Source organism: Equus quagga, chromosome 9, assembly GCF_021613505.1.
Source record: "Equus quagga isolate Etosha38 chromosome 9, UCLA_HA_Equagga_1.0, whole genome shotgun sequence".
Lineage (NCBI taxonomy): Eukaryota > Metazoa > Chordata > Mammalia > Perissodactyla > Equidae > Equus > Equus quagga.
Window position 1 is genome coordinate 11,248,474 of NC_060275.1, and position 18,200 is coordinate 11,266,673.

Sequence of the window (18,200 nt, forward strand, 5' to 3'; positions counted from 1 at the left end):
TGATTGCCACCATAACATTAGCCAGCACCTATATCATGTCATACAATTATCATCTCTTTTTTCTGGTGGGAAAAATTAAAATCTAGTCCTTAGCAACTTTGAAGTTTATAACACTGTATCATTGTGTTTAATCACTATGCTATGCATTAGATCTCCAGGAATTATTAGTTCCAAGTTTATACCCTTAAACAGCATAACCCAATTCCCCCAACCGCCAGACTCTTGTAACCACCATTCTTCTACTTTTTTTATGAGTTCAGCTTTTTTGGATTCCATCTATAAGCGATATCAAACAATATTTGTCTTTCTCTGTCTGACTAATTTCACTTAGCATAATGCCCTCAAGGTTTATCCACCTTTTGCAAATGGCAGGATTTCCTTTTTCCTCATGGCTAGATAATATTCCAGTGTGTGTGTGTGTGTGTGTGTGTGTGTGTGTGTGTGTGTGTGTGTGTATATATATATATATGTATATATATATATATATATATATATATATATACACCGCAACTTCTTTATCCATCTAATATCATCTTGAAAAATTCAAGAACTATGAAATGGGAGTAAAGATATGCAACCAAGATCACTGAAGGAAGCAACTTAGAAGTCGGTGGAGTGACAGCAATATGGAGAAATCCCCAAGCTGCCATATGGGTTCCCAGAAAAATGTGACATAATTCCCAGGGTTTCTTTGGTAGACATATAAAGTTTACCAGAAGAGGCTGAAATAGAATACAAAACAGCAGTTGGACGGGGGTTAAATTTTTCATGCTTCTTAACTCTTAGATTCCATAAGCAACCCAAGAAGTTGTTTTTCAAAATAAATAAATAAATACAAGTATCCTCCTATGCACTGCCCTCTATTTATTTTAATTAGAAAAGATATAAGGATAAACAGACTACAGTTATGAAAAGGTCTAAATTGTTGATTTAGCTAGAATTAGTGGAGAAACTTACTTAGGGTTCCAGAATTTTCCTCTATGATGGCAAAACAGATTTTCTGAGCTGAAAAAGTTGTTTCATAAAAGCTCAGTCATATGTTGACAGTAAGAAGGGAATAAATATTATATATAATATATAACATGAATATTTTATAAATGTATCATAAATATATATAAATATATATTTCAATATGTTAATATTAAGTATTTAGAATAGTGTAAGGCATATAGTAAAAGTTCTATAATGGTTAGGTATTTCTCTGACATCTCAAATAGGATCTAGTCATTCTTGGATTATAATTGATGTGCAAGTCACTCTTTATATAGAAAAATGCCAAATATCTCTTTATTGAGATCCTGAGCTTATAGAGCAACTCTAGTCAGTATAAAAACACACACACACATCCATGTGTATAGTCTAGACAGACCAAGTTTGGGTTATCTATTCATCATTCGATGGGCATTGGGTTGTTTCCACATTTTTGCCCTAATGAGTAAAGTTACTACAAACATTTCACATAAAAGTTTTTGTGACAGACATACGTCTCGTTTATTCTTATGTAAACATTTAGGAGTAGGATAGCTAGTTTTATGGTAAATATAGGTTCAACTTCATATGAAACTGCCAATTTTAAGTTGCAGTGACAGTTACCTTTTGCAATCTGATGAGTAGAGTATGAGTTTTAGTTGCTCCACTCTCTTTATTAGCACTTTTAATTGTCCATTTTTTGTTGTGTTTTTTAAATGAGTGTTCTACTAGGTTACGTAGTGGTATCTCCGTGTGGTTTTCAATTGATTTCCCCTAATGAACATTTTTTTCTCATGATTATGTTTCTCCTATATATCTTCTTTAGTGAAGTGGCCCAATTTTTATTGGGTGCTGTCTTATTGCGTTATAAGAATTCATATAAGCTTTTGTTTTGCCCATATTTCTTTCAGGTTGTGACTACTATTTTCATTTTGTTAAAAGAACATATATAACATATTTGTTAAGTGAGCATTTTGTTTCAAATAACATAAGTTTTTAATTATGAAATTCAATTTATTAAACTATTTATAAATCTTAATTTTTTTGCCTTAAGTAATTATTGTCTAATTCAAGGTTGCAAGGGATTTCTCCTATATTTTCTACTAGATATTTAATAGATTTTGGTTGTATATTTAGGTCTATGATCAATTTGTTTTGAATAAGATTTAGTTTATGTTGAAAAGTATGTGTGAAGGCCCAGAGTTGTGTTTTTTTCCCCATAAAACGGTCCAATTTTTCTAGAACCATTTATGAAAAAGACTATACTTCTCACATTGAGTTTTCTTGGCACCTTGGTCAAAAATCAATTGGCCACACATATCTGTCTTTATTTCTGGACTTCATGCATAGATCAACATAGCGACCCTAACAGAATCTCTTATTTAGACTAGCTACAAGGCCAGTCTCTTTGGAAATCAGTCAAATAATTTAATTATGTGGGTTTCAGGGTTACAGGGTAATTCATTAAGTTTCTGAGGTAAATGTTAAGGAAGCAAAATAGGCCTGAAACTATAAATCAAAATTATAAAAGTCTACAATTTACTAATGCTGAGAATTTATTCTTTGTACAGAGAGAAAAACTGAAAAAGAACTTGTGCTTTTTCCATTGACTCAAAATATCATGTGAGTTTTATATGATGAAATACATTTTATATGCTAAAATAACCTATGAGGTTTTCATTTTTCTCTACTTAGGGCATCCTTTGAGTATGCCCGCCAAGAGTTCACCATGAGACAATGGTGGAGATGATGAGGAGCTGACCCACTCACATCAGAAAAAAAGAGTAGTGAAAAGAGAAGAAAAATGGTTCTGCTGTTGAAGTGCAGGGATCATGCATTCTATACCATCAGAAAAGAGAATGTTGTATTTTGCCATTCACTCAAATAAGCATATTTTAATAATTAAAGCAAAAGAGAAAGTAGACATTAAGTTTTTCTGAACTATAAACCAATCTCAATGTAACTTGAAAATTTTGACAAAGAGTGTGTACTAATTTTTCCTCACAAACTTGCCAAATCTGATACCTAATAACACGAAAACATCTCTAAAAGTTTTCTCTATTTCCTCTGGGGAAAATGCTATTACAAAATAGAAAGTCAAATCTGAAGTGAATTGCATTGCATTAAGGAATACAATTTCTATTGCGTGTAGTGACATTGTTCCTTTGTGTAGGATGTGGGAGGAGTAATTATCTTAGACTAATTCCAATGCATGCTGGTTCAACTAACTAGAGAATATATGAATTATAGTGTTAATATCCATGGGAAAAGAAAAAGTGAAAAATGAACAATTTCATTGTTGAAAAACCAAAGGAAATACCGCTTGGTGACAATGCAGGTGGTATCATACTGCATACAATCAAATTTTTACTATACAACATTTTGGAACAAAATTGAATTCTGTCACATATGGTAGTTCATTGTATTATGATCTGAAACTCTCTATGGTGTAGGTAAACCACATTTCCAGATGGCAGAAGTAAATATGGACTCCCTATGATGAAAAAACACTAGGCAATTTTAGTTTTGGCGTACAACATAATTGTGAAGCAGCACACAAAGATGAGAACAAAGAGAAATTTTTGGAAAGTTTATTGATTGCTTTTATTATTTCCTGACTCAATAAGTAACACATGCTGGTGTGGAATATTTTTGAAAGTCGAAATATTTGGATTTCTTGGAAACACAGTAGACACGAAAGAGAAAATAAGAATTAGCTCTAATCGTACAATATAGAATTTATTGTGAGTGCATGCAGGTGTCTGTGTTTGTGTGTGGTGTCTGCTTGTGTAGTATAAATGTCATTTATATATTTAATGTAAACTTGGAACATACTGAATACAGGATTTTATACTGTAAATGTTTTCTAAATACCATATCGTATAATGTTTGAAAATATAGCTTAATGGTTAAATACTGTATGAATTTGCTTGTAGTACAATATTGTAATATCCTAAACAATCCAGTAATGTAGATAAAATTATTATCTCTACTTTATAGAAGTCAAAATTGGATAAATAACTTGCACTTGTCACACAGCTAGATGGTGGGGAGTCTTTCTTCAGAGCTAGTTTCCTTAATTACTATGCTATAATAGATCTTGAATAAAGTTGTACAACTAAGCCAAACAATATAAAAATTGCTGAAATAGGTCCCAAAGAGATACTAATGTGCACATTTTGTGTAACCAATGAAAAGAGAGTTAAAAAATGTTCAGAAACAATTTGAAGAAATTTAACTTTCTTTTAGTTCAATCAGACATTTGTATACTTACTTTAGAGAAAAAAAAACTTCATTATTTATCCATTTATCATACAATATATTGTGTAGATTTTTCTTAAGTCATTTAGGAGCTACTTATATAATAGAAATATTCCTATTTTTTTGTTTTGCTTGCTATAGTTATTTAATATCAATATTTCCTTTAATATAAATTTTATTTTGGTATGTTTTTCACATAAGAAAATTTTAATTTTCTATTTGTAAAAATTACCAATTATTCTTCTTGAATTCTCCTGTTCTTTCTATTTTTAAGAATTTCTTTCATATTTCAAGACCTTGCAAGAATCTGCTCAATTTTTTACTAGTTTTTCACATTCACTGTAACAATTATTTATCTCAAAAGTATTTAGCTCTGAAGCAAAAGCCAACCTTTATTTTTTTCTAGATGACTAATCAACTGCTTTCATGCTATTAATTGAATAGCTTTTATCCAAAAATTTTTACTTTTAAGTGTATATTTATTCAAATATAGAAAGGGTTTATTTTTTCTGAGCTATCTTTTCTGTTCTATTGTTTGCCTGCTTTTTAATCTGACAGAAATGGGCCTATATATATGCTAATATATTATTGGATAAAAACTACTTACTCTTTTTTTCTCCTCATTTTCCTTACTATTTATATTCCAAAATTTTGTGTACAGAACATGTTCATATCAACCAAGTGCATTTTCTATATATAAATATCCATGTTAGAGATAGAAAATAACGCAAAAATGCACAAAAGAGAAAAATAATACCTATTGTTCTATCAATAAGAGATAACTGCAAAAACTAATAGGGCCTCAGGATTTGTGAGACAATATCAAAAGGTCTAATGTGTGTATTTGGAATCCCAGAAGAAAACAGAAGAGGGAAGAAAAAATACTTGAAATACCATCTGAAAATTATTCATACTGGTTGAAAAATAGAACCCACAAATACAAGAAGCTCAATAAAAACCAATGAGAAGGATTTACTCTGTGGAACATCAAAATTAAATTATTGTTTCTGGTTCCAAGCAAGGAAGTAGACATTAGACCTATTTCTTCCTATTCTTCCTGCTAAGTATAGCTAAAAATTCTGCACATAATATTATACACATAAACACTCTATAAGTTAAGATGAAAAAGCCATCATAGCTTGGAAAATTGGTGACCAAAACACAGCAGAGCAGTTACTTTCCTGGGCTTGCTATGTACCTCATATATCCCAGACTTAGAGCTGCAGAAACCAGCAAACCAGAAACACCATTGAGCAGAGCCAAAAAATAATAAAATTAAAAATAAACAAAAGCCTGCTCCCTCTAGCCAAAAGACCAGGACAGGGCAAGTCTAACAAGGCAGAATACCTGTAGACAATAACTGCCTTACTCCAGCCAATACCACGAAAAAATGTGCCGCACTCTGTCCCTGCCAGCAAAGGCTGAGTGGGGGGCCCTAAGACTATCATCAGTATCTGGCTGTAATGAAGCATACCTCTTTGGTGTGGTATCAGACAAGTCCAAATGAAAGCTGGAAATTTCTTCCCTTCTCAGTGGTAACAAGACTCCCATGCACACACATGCTATCACTTGAGACTATTTGAGGAGCTTAACTTTCACATTCAATGAGAATCATCAGGAAACCTCTCCATCTCACTCCCTCATGTAGTCAGAGGAGCTTGAGGGGAAGCCAGAACTTTCAAGTGCCCAGAAGCAACTAAACCCTCAACCTCATGTTGTTAGTGGAAACCACAAGAAGAGCAGCAAGAAGATGGCCTTCTTTCTCAAGTCAGGGTGTATCAGTAGTGGCTTAGTGGGAAGCTTTGAATTTTACCCCTCTGACAACAATAAGGAAGGGCCCCTTTCCCCAACTTGTGCAATGCAAGAGAAAGCCTTCTATTAAAAAAGGATTCAGATAAGACCCACTGCCACAAAAAATAACACCCAAAATTTCCAGGATACAATATAAAAATCAGTCATTATATCAAGATCCAAGAACATATCAACTTGAAGGAGAAAAGAAAATCAGCAGATGCCAACACCAAGATGACACAGATATTGGATTATCTGACAAAGATTTTATAGAAAAGATAATAAAATGCTTCAATGAACACATTTGAGCATGCTTGAAACAAATAAGAAATAGAGAGTCTTAGCAAATAGATAAGTATAAAGAAGAACCAAATAGAACTTTTAGAAGTGAGACATATAATTATAGAAGAAAAAAACTTGAGTGGATGGGCTCACCAACACAACAGAGATACAAAGGAAAGACTTATTGGACTGGATAATGGAAAAATAGAAGGTAACCAGCTTGCAAAGCAGAGAACAAATAAACTTAAAAAAAAAAAAGAAATATAGAATCTCAGGAATGTACGTAAAATTAAAAAAGGATCTACCGTTCATGTCCTGGAGTCCCAGAAGGACAAGAAAAGAGAGTGAGGTTTAAAAGTATTTGAGGAAATAAAGACTAATTTTCCCAAGTTTGGCAAAGGACATAAACCTATGTGTTCATGAAACTGAGTGAAACCCAACCAGAATAAACCAAAGAAATCCACACTAAGAGACATCATAAGGAAACTAATGAAAACTATAAGAGAAAAACAAGTCAATAGACATCAGATTTCTCATCAGAAAACATGGAGGACAGAGGGAAGTGTCATTTTTTTCAAGTGGTATTGAAAAGAAGGAGATATCAAACCATTCTCAGGTGAAGGTTATTTAAGATTTTTTTCCAGCTGTCCTACCCTAAAAGAATGATTAAGCCATGTTTTCTAGAAAGAAAAGATATAATAAAAAAAAATCTTTAAACACTATGGAGGAAGAAGCTACGACAGTAAAACTCAGAGAACATACAATAGAATTTCCTTCTCTTGAGTTTTCTAAACTATGCTCAACAGTTGAGACAAAATTATAACACTGTTTGATGGGGTTCTCAGTATATGTAAAGAAAATATTTGATGAAATGTTATAAATGGGGAAGGGTAAAAAGATGCAAAGTGAAGTAAATTTTATACATTTCATTGGTAAAATGTTGACACCAGTAGGCTATGATACCTATACCAACAACTAGAAAAATCATACAGAGATACACTAAAAAACACTATTGATACTTCAAAATAGAATTCTAAAACTGTTTACATAGCCCTCAGGGAGGTAGAAAAAAGTAGGCAGAGAAACAAAAAAAAAAAAAGAATACAAACAGAAAATAATAAATAAATGCTAGCTAGACATAAGCCTTAACATATCATTAGGAACACTGGAGGCAAACATTACAAATATACTTTTTATGAGACAGAGATTGGCAGAGTAGATAGAAGAAAAATATATCCCAATTATATGCTGTCTACAAGAAATACATTTCAAATATTATAATATAGGTAGGTTTCATAAAAGAACTGAAAAATTTAACATGTCCATATTAATCCAAAAAAGCAGAATAGCAACATTAGTATCAAATAAACTTCATAGCGAATAAAATTACCACAAAGAGGGACATCATAAAATGATAAAAATCCAGTGAGAAGATATAATAATTCTAAATTATTTTATCAAACAATAGAACTGTTATATGCAGGAACAAAACTTCAAGAAAAAGAAAGAAGAAATATATAAATCCACAAATATAATTTGAGAGTTCCTTAGCCTTTTTTTCAACAATTGGTAGAATAATAAGGCAACTGATGGAATACAGATAAAACTCATCAAGAAGCAGAAGGACTCAACATCATTTTCAACCAATAGGATCTAATTCTCCATTATAACACTTCACCTAATAGCAGAATGCACATTCTTTTCAATTTTCCAGAGAACATTTAAGACAGACCATAACCTGTCCCTTAAAAAAAAATCAACGAACAAAATAATTGAAATCATTCAGAAAGTGCTCTTTAATCACAATGGAAAAAACTAGAAATCAATAACAAAGAGGCAGTAGGTAAGTCTCCTGGAAATTAAACGACATATCTCTAATAATACCTCTTCAATGAGGAAGTCTCAGGGGAAACTTAAAAATATATTACGCTGAATAAAAATGAGAATGTAACATATTAAAATTTATTAGATGCAGCTAATGCAGTGCTGGAAGAGAAATTAATAGTACTAAATATATACATTAGATAAAAAGAAAAGTCACAAAATAATAATCTAAGCTTTCACCTCAGGAAACTAGATAAAGAAGAGTAAAATAAACCCACAGCAAGCAGAGGAAAGGAAATAATAAAGATAGGAGCAGAAATAAATGAAATGGAAAACAATAAGGAAAATAAATGAAACACAGTTGGTTCTTTGGAAAGATCAATAAAATTGACAAACCTCTAGAATGGCTGACAGGAAAAAAAACAGAGAAAAGAAACAAATTACTAATATCAGGGATGAAACAAGGTATATCACCATAGACCCTGAAAGTGAGGGGGTGCACTTTGCACTTCAGGGAACCCTGAAGCAGAAAGGATTTGGGAGTGCTACAAAATAACCTGAGAACTGCTAATGAAGCATCTCTTATTTAATTTTACTTTCCGTCTCTTAGCTTTCTGCCATCTACCTCATTCCAAAAATGAGGCAAAATTGAGTAGCAATATAACAACTAATACTACTACTTTCTGCTTAAATTTCTCCCTTGGAACTCTGGGTATTACATACAGATTATTCTATGAATCTTCATAACATTGCAAATAAGAGCATTGACATTCCAGGAACACTGGGAAAGAAGAATGAGCACTATAAGTGTGATAATGGAAATCTGAAATTTTAGATTAGTTCTAGTAGCTACGTGAAAGCTCATTAGGCAAAGATTTGGCTTAAGAACTATATTTTACTAACTTTGTTATGAAAGTTGAACATTCATATCAATTAATTCACAGTCTCTCTAGTCTCCCTGTCTCACTACTGATTTTAAGAGAAGGTCTCTGATATGGGCCAGGGAATAAAGAAAAAAAAAATAATTAATTGATTATTTTCCATGTGTTATTTTCTCCCTTTTTGATTAATTCTTGAGGCATTTCTAGTCTGATGGAATATTAATATTGCATGATATTATTCATTCTTGGGGAGTTGGCTGAAGCGTTTGGAAAGCAGGATCGAAGAAGCCATCAGAGGGAAGGCCATGTATTGGAAAATTTAAGCTCATTATCTTCTCTGTGATTTGTCCTTTCACATCTTTGAGTGAGAAACTTCAGGGGGCCAACACCAAAATTTGAGTCTAAGGGCTGTGAGAGCCAGATGTCTGGTACAGGCGAAAAGAGTTTCCACGGATTATTCATGGTTTAGCCAAGTTCACTGAGGTAGCAGAGTGGATAGGCCTTGCCGGTCAAAAATTCAAATGTCCTTGTCAGTCTTTTTGTGGAAGGATCTGATACAAATATGTCTGCACGGTGTCAATTAAGAATGTATTGGCCCTCTGCAATATAGGGAATTATGAGAATTACAAGACAATTTGAAGTGTTCCCTTCTCCTTTATTTTCTAAAATACATTGATAGAATTCATCGGCGTTCCCAGCTGGAACTGAGTGTCTTTATGTGGAAGTGTATTTTATTAAAAACTCAGTTTACTTAACAGATATAGGGCTATTCAGATTTTCTCGTCCATCTTGATTCAGCTTTGGTAATCCACATCTCTCAGTGAATCTATCCATTTCATCTAACTTGGTAAATCTATTGATATAAATTTGTTCATTACATGCCTTATTATTTTTAACTGCTCTGTGATATGAAGTGATTTCCTCTTTCTTATTCTTGACATTGGTAATATTTCATCTCACTTTTTTTCTTGTCTGGTGTGGGTAGACGTAACCAAGGCGAAAAATCTGGCAATTATTATTGAATTCTTTGCCTTTCCAAGCCCTCCTATTCTGCCTATTTAGTCACTTTAACATTCCTCAAATCAATTCATCCCCTGTGTCTCCCCACAGCAAGTCTTAGTCGGGGCTGTAATGATGTCTTGAATAAATCATGCAATGATTTTGAAGTGATTCTCTTATTTAAAAACACCACCCATCACACATTCAAAGTGACCTTTCATGACTCGCCCGTTCTTATGTACTAAAGACTGAGCCGCTTTAGCACACGTGGACCTCACTATGTCTCTTTGCACGCACGGGGGGCTGTGTTTTGCTACACAGACGTTCTACCTTAATGCCTCCAACTTCTCTTGCCTTCCCAGCAGTTCAGGCATTCTGAATGACTATTTCTCTGAATGTCCTAGCCTCCATTTGCTAGTTCATAGTGATTTTTTCTCTGGAATGACATTAACTAGTGCCCTCCACCATTATTCCCAATCACTTGTGCATCTTTTAGTTTCAGCTCATATATTTTCCGATTATCTCAGAAGAATTAACCTCCCAGTCAGAATACAAACCTACGTCATGTGCCACCCCAGAAAGACACAAAAATCTGTCTTACAACACCTCTCTAAGAGAAGAAATGCAATGTAATGGCTAAGAGATGAGAAAATACACCAAATTTCAAAGATCATCTTTTCTATTTACCAGCTGTCTGACTTAACCAAATTATTTAACTTCTCTTTGCCTCAGTCTCCCCATTTGGATAGGCATAATTATTGTAGGCATTTTTGTTAGGATTTAATGCATTAATATATGTTAAGCATAGAAGACTTTGTTCTTATTTCAAATAGCCATCATTTGTAATTAGATTAAAAGTAGCAGCAATGTCGTGTGTACACGTGTGTTTGTGCTCTTAGCACATAGAAAAGTTCTCTGTACACAGTATGAGTATAACTAAATAAGGAAATACTAAAAAGAAAAAAGTACTTGGGAAATCATTTTTTGGTTCTTAGACAATCTTTTTCTTTGTAAATGTTAGTTCCAAGAAATACAATGTTAAATTTTTATTTTGTTTTGGGTGAGTATAAAATTGACTTCATATGAGGAGGTGAGGAGTTCAAAGACGATCTCTATTAACAATAGGAATACTGCTATTTATAAATTCAGAAAGATAAACTGCTTAAAATTGAAACACTAATTTAAAAAATTCGATGAGTTTTACTTTTAAACTTTCTACTCCACAAGCTGGGCAGCTGCAAACATTCCCTTAGAACGAATACCCACTGCTATGAGAGGAGTGCTTAGGAAGCCAGGATGCAAGGCGTGATGCCTTTTCAATCCCTAAATTGAAGAAACGCATTTCTCTTTTCATTTATTTCCTTGTGTTTTGAACAAGATCTTGAACAAAGCATACAAGGTAAATGATAATAACTCTGGGTCAATGTTGCAACACGCTTTACAGCTACTTTCAAAGCACTAGAGCAGAAGCTGTAAGCCTGTTAACCTCAGAAATTCTTCATAATTTAAGAAATGCTAAAAGTGACTTTCATATAATATCAAAGAGAAACTATAAGAATCTGTTGAAAAGTCTGTTATGAGGAATGATACAGATGTGAAACAGAGATGCTTTTAATTTTGAAAAGACAGCAAGATATGACAATTAATATAACAAACTCATATTTTCAATATAATTGGTTACAAGAGCAAAGTATACCACTACTGCGCGATGTGGTTTCTTTTGTTTACAGGAGATTAAACCATGGGAGCCGCTGAAAATGTTAATGCAAAGGACTTGATGGCAGGGTTGACTCTGCTCTACTCTCCAAAATCACCCACAGGTACCTGCCTAGAATAGACTGTAAACAGTTCTTATTTAAGGTAAAAAGCCAACTAAAGCAAACAAGAATGAGGAGAAATGGCATGAGACTGAGAACATCTCCACAGTTTGACCTCTGCTAACCTAGAAATGACGGTCCTTAAAGTGTTCCTTAGCTGAATTTTCTTTCCATGTACTATATTAAAAAAGCATTTGCTTTAGGCCAAGGTGTAAAAATGAAATGTGGTATATTCTCAAGATATTTAAAAGAAATCTAACATATCTCCAAACACTAGAAGCATTAGTTAAAAGCCAATTAGGTCAATTAGTTGTAATTATGCATTTATTCTTTCATTCATTCATTCAACAAATGAATTGAGTCACTATTAGGTGCTGTTATTGGTGAACGAAAAAGTGCTCAAAATAGTCAGATTCCTAGACTCCCTTAGAGCTTGTATTTTACTTTAGCTTTAGTTATTAAAAATAAAACAAACAGGGGCTGGCTCGGTGGTATAGCGGTTAAGTTCACATGCTCCACTTTGGTGGCCCGGGGTTCGAGAATTTGGATCCCAGGTGCAGACCTAGACACCTCTTGTCAAGCCATACTTTGGTGGTGTCCCACATGAAAAACAGAGGAAGATTGGCACAGATGTTAGCTCAGGGACAATCTTCCTCAAGCAAAAAGAGGAAGATCGGCAACAGATGTTAGCTTAGGGCCAATCTTCCTCACCAAAACATAAAATAAACAAAATAAAAAAACAACAAAGAAATGTAAGTGTATAAAGGTGGTGATAAATGCAATGAAAAAAAATAAGGCAGAGAAATCAGGTTGGAAGTGACGGATGATGGGTGCTATTTTAGACGGGTGGGAGGGAAAGGCCTGTTTAAGGAGGTGATATTTAGTCAGGAACCAGCCTAAACTGATGGAGTAAACTAAGAAGCTAACTGGGGGATGGGATTCATAGAATGAAAAGGAAGTTCAAAGCCACTAGAATGGACCATTTTTGGAATATCTGAAGAGAGAAGAGGCCACTGTTGCTCCAGGGTCCTCAGCGAGGGGGAAATTGGTGGGCCACATCATCACAGCCTAGATATTTTAGGTCCTTGTAGACCACAGTAAGAACTTTGCTTTATTCTGAGTGAGATGAGAGTTTGAAGCAAAAGAATGACATGATCAGATGTGCAATTTCAAATTATCTCTACAACTACTGTGTAGATAACAGGGTGTATACAGTGGGGTGAACACTTGCAAGACCATTGCAATAATAGAGGTAAACAATTACCATATCTCGGTTAACACAGTAGCGGAAGAGGCAGTGAGAAATGATTAGATTCCAGGTATACTTTAAAGGTAGCGCCAATAGCGTTTGAGGACTCGCTGATGGCTTGATAGTAAAATGTTTGAAAACACAATCATAATTCCACATTCTCCCCTCCACAGATTAACTAGAACAATGTAGTGATCATTTGCCGAAACTAAACACTGCAGGAAGAGCAGATTTGTGGTGGATTCTGTTTGGTTTGGGGCATGTTGAGTGTGAAATGCCTATGAGATATCATGTGGAGTTAATGAGGAATATGAGTTATATGAATGAGTCTGTATTTCATGAGAGGTGACTGACTGGGGAAAATGGTCTTTCAATTTGAAATCTTTAGTGTATAAACGATGTTTAATACTGTGTTAAGATTGCCAAAGAGTAAGAAAAGATAGATAATACGGGCCCTGCATGCTATGGGCACAGATCAGGGCTGTTAGCAATGCTATGGGAAACAAGAACACAAACTCAGAATTTAAAAATAAGACTACTTTATAAAATCTGCATTTCAGATACACAGAGGAATTTGTAGGGAGGAATTCACCCTCCATAGTATGTGATTGCCACACCTCAGCTCCTTCACACATCATGGCCCCAGACTTTCTTTTCCATTTGGGGACGGAATGAAATCTCTTTGAAAATTGTCTTTGGAAATGCTCAGGTAGGAATGAGGAGACTGTGATGTGCTCACATTGTATTGTGGCTGCCAATGGCCCATTACACAGGCAATACATTTACAATTCGTTGAACAGCTAAATAGGAAAGAGAGTTTCAGCGATGTGGTGTAAGATCTAAAATTAACATCTGCTATTATGTGCCACCTTGGCATCTGGTGAACGTGGGAGGGCCTTGAATAGCCTTACTACAAGTTCCCCTCCCTACTTTGTTCCTGTGGATAAAGTCCCCTAGCGAAACCACCCTCCTTATTACTTATCCCTAAGTAGTGGGTGTCAGTTACCTGCCAGCTCCAGGAATTATTCCAACAAGCCTATGGCATCTTCCTGTGGGACCCAGGGGTCACTTCACCCTCTTGATATGACAAAGCCTGCTTCCCACAACCCTTGGTTGTTTACTCTGTTCTTGAGCGCAACCCCCATATGGCCCTGTCTGGTGTGTGGTGTTCTTCACCCCAGACTGTGAGAGTCCATGACTAATAAACCATTGTTGATCTCATCCGTCTAGTGTTGGGTGTTTTGTGTTCTGGGCATCCTCAAAATTCTCAGGCAGGAATTCCTTCCTCACGGGGAAATAGAACGTGATGAAAATAAGAGAATCTGCCCAGACTTCTTTTGGTGGGTAAATAACAGCCCTAGATAGAAGAACTCTAAATCAAAAGTAAAGAATAACCAGAAAAAAAAATCCAGCACGGGGAAATACACCCCACATCCCTAAAACAAGAAGGAAAAAAAGTGTAAGGAATTGATGCCATACAAAAATGGGGAAGAAAAATACAAGAACTAGTCTTGCAAACACGACATATTCTTTAGAGAAAATACACTCTCAATAACCATATTAAGGAAAAAAAATCTTTTACATAAGAGTTTGACAAAGTAGGGCTGATAAGTAAAGCAGAGACTATACATAATAGAAGGATATCAAAATAGAGGTAGCCGTTCTAAAAGAATAACTGACGTTTAACTTTTGCATTCGAAACAGCAAGAAGTATAATTGAAAGGGCTGGATATACATACTTTAATATGGAGGACCGGCTCGAGAAAATGGCACAGAATAATGAGGAGAACAACACAGAAAAGAACAAATGTTAGATAGATGTAAAAACACAAAAAAATTAGCTTCATTTGAATTTCCCAGAAGCATATATTAAGATGAGGTTCTACGTATAAACGATTTATTAAGGAAGCATTCTCAGAGGGAACCAGATCGGGAAGAGGGTAGAAAACAAACCACAGTCGGGTGTCAGGAAAAGGTCCTACAGAGGGCAGGCTTGAGCTCGACCTGACACAAGAGCTGTGAAGTGTAACACACCCTACGGTTTCCGAGAACAAGGAGGTGGGATTTCACAGGAGGACAGAGCGGGCACTGTTTGCTTCCCAGGGAGCAGATGTGGTGAGGAAAGGAAAAGATGTAAACTCCTGGGTATATTACTGGTAAAATGGCTCCAGGGGCCCAAGGCGGTACTCCAAAGAGGAGATACAGATGCTGCCTTCCTAAAGCCCCCGGAAGCACCGGAAGTGCGCAGAAACGGTAAAATCGCCAAGAATACGGGCGGAATAATGACATGTGTGCCACAAATGTAATTGCTGGGGTGGAAGGAGGAAATAAAGGAAACCACCCTGAGAATAATTTATGTTTCTGGACAGTCAAGCAAAACAAATAAAATAGAAAAATAAATAAAAACTCAAGGGAAAAATACATTGTAAATATGCTGCCAAATCTGTAGATACAAAAAACTTATGTGTTCAGGGAAAAATAAATAGAAATAATCAAGATTGAAATGTCTCAACAAGTAACATTTATAAACTTGCAGCACCGAGCATGTGAAATAGGTCAGCTTTCTAGGAAAAGTAAAATAAGATAAAATAAAATATTTCATATTAACTTTAGAAATCTGAGTAATATTAGATGACAGGACAATGGAATTACGTACCAGATATTATTCACATGTCAAGATAGAAGAAAGCATTCTCAATTATCTACATAATGTAGGAATTTAATATTTATGAATCTTTTTGGAAAATATACTTGAAGTCGTAATCCAGCCAGTTAAAAAAAAAGTAGAATTTAAAAATCATAAATAGTGGAGTTTTGAAATGAATTGATTGATAGACTTCCGATCTAAGATAAAAAGAAAACTACATATCATTTATTGAATAGTATAACCATATGAAGACTGTAACTGTTAATATATTTTTGTAGGAAAATCAGACAAAAATAATTTCATAATAGATATAAACATACTGTATAATCTGTGAAGAACTCGAATCTATTAATCAACACTGTCCAACCAAAACAACCCACAGACCAAGGTGGCTGCACTGCTGAAGCCTAAGTCGTATTTAATGAGAAAATAGTACCAAACTTATGCAGACTTTTCCAGTAAATAAACAAACAGGCAACACTCATTTTTTTTATGGCTTGTATAATCTTGGTTCAAAAACCATGCAAGTGGATTATAAGAAATATTATATGAGAGTTTCTATAATGAATATAGATGGCTCAAGAAGCAGAGGCTGCAGATGGATTTCTGGATTGAGTTGTTCACACATTTTATGAGCACATGGAAGACTCTTTCTGATTAGAAATGTGACACTAGTAATGTATCAAATGGTGCCATTGCAATCATCTACATTTACCTTGGTAGCAGCATGGGATGTTACTAGGTTACTAGAAAGAAGGACATTAGAAGACCAAGTGACCATGGAAAAGAAAAAAAAGAAAACACATATATGTAGAGATTTGAACTTTCAACTCAACCACTATGGAAAAGAATGGTCTTGTGTGTGTTTGTATGTGTGCTGACCTGAGAGAACTCACTAGTGCCATGATTGGGCACAGGACCTGACGGTTTGGCTCCTTGATTGCAAAATCTGTTAGAGGTACAATCTAGCCACATGTGGTCATTTGTTAGAACCAAATGGGACCTTCACATTGGGTTAGCGATGCTTGGATAGAGAAAAACAAATTGGAGAAACAAACACTCAAGCTTCAAAATTCGTGTCTGCCAAAGCCAGCCTTCCTCCAAATTGAGGCAGCATTATTTTCATGGAAAAAAGGACAAATACATTTTGATTACTTTAAGGGAAGTGACACTCAAAGGGCTATCTATTCTTCTCAAGGCCTACCATCCACACATCTGATAGTTTCTAGAACCAAAACACAATCTCAGCAGAGCCCAGAGAAATATAAAACTTTCATATTGCTAAAGCCACGGTCTCTGAAAACTGCCTCCTAAAGATCAAATAAAGATAATAATGCCAAGTTTAAGAAAAAAATTCATTTCTTTTAAATTGGCAAATAAAAAAATAAACTGTGCAATATTAAATTCATGTTTACAAATATTGGCATATACATTCATCATATATGTAATGAGAGTGTAGCATTTAGTGTATTTGCTAAGGTTTAAAGTACTAACCCTAATGTACTTAGAAATTTTAGACCCATAAAAAGCTCTCTGAATCAAGATCATATTTTTGATTACTAAAGATAATCAATATCAAGACAGAAAACAAAAGAATGAGAGTTGCAGAGAGTGTATAGTTATTCTAAAATGAACATTAGAATGACTAGCAAAGAGTGAAGAAATAAAAATGTGAAGAAAATTGTAATTATTATTATAAGTAAAGAAAAAATAAAGTAACCATTATAAAAATTCAAGGAGAACTCTATTATGTATAAATTCTTCCCAGGGAAAAATAGTGGTGTTTGAGATGAAATAGAAATTAGAAAATGAGTCTACAGGCTCCTGTCTGACCTTTTTGCCTTTCCTGCTCTTGGATCTAAAGTTCATGCTACCTATCAAAATTCCTGCGTGGATTAAATGGGCAAGAAGATATCACCTTGATGTTGTATGTTACAGTGCATAGCTCTCATCAATGACTCATAAATCTGAGCCAGCACAAGTGCATTTACATAGAGACAGCGCTAAGTTCAAGGACAAAGTTAAGCTGTACTCTCAGGAAAATCAGGGTAAACGTCAGGAAAAAAATGCACACCAGCCAGTTTATTTATTTACTTTTTTACTGCTGATATGAATGAATATTTTCTAACAAAATTTGGATTGTTTATATTTCTAAAATGTCATGGATATGTAAATGTAGCTTCTCTTTTTTATATGCTTCCCTACCTTGCGATTATTGGTTCAAATTTATTGCTATTCCTTTATTAAGGGAAAAATTATCATCATTACATAAACATTTTTATAAATTGATAAAAATATTGAGACTTTACTTTCATGTGATTGAAATAGATTCTAAGCAGAATGTTGCAGATTTTAAGCTAAATGCTATTATACATATTTTTTTCTCTCAGTAACTTCTAATACTTGAAATGGTTTCTCAGACTTTTGAAATTGTTTGATCTGATTTATAATTTTTATGGTGTTTTTATTTAATATTTGTT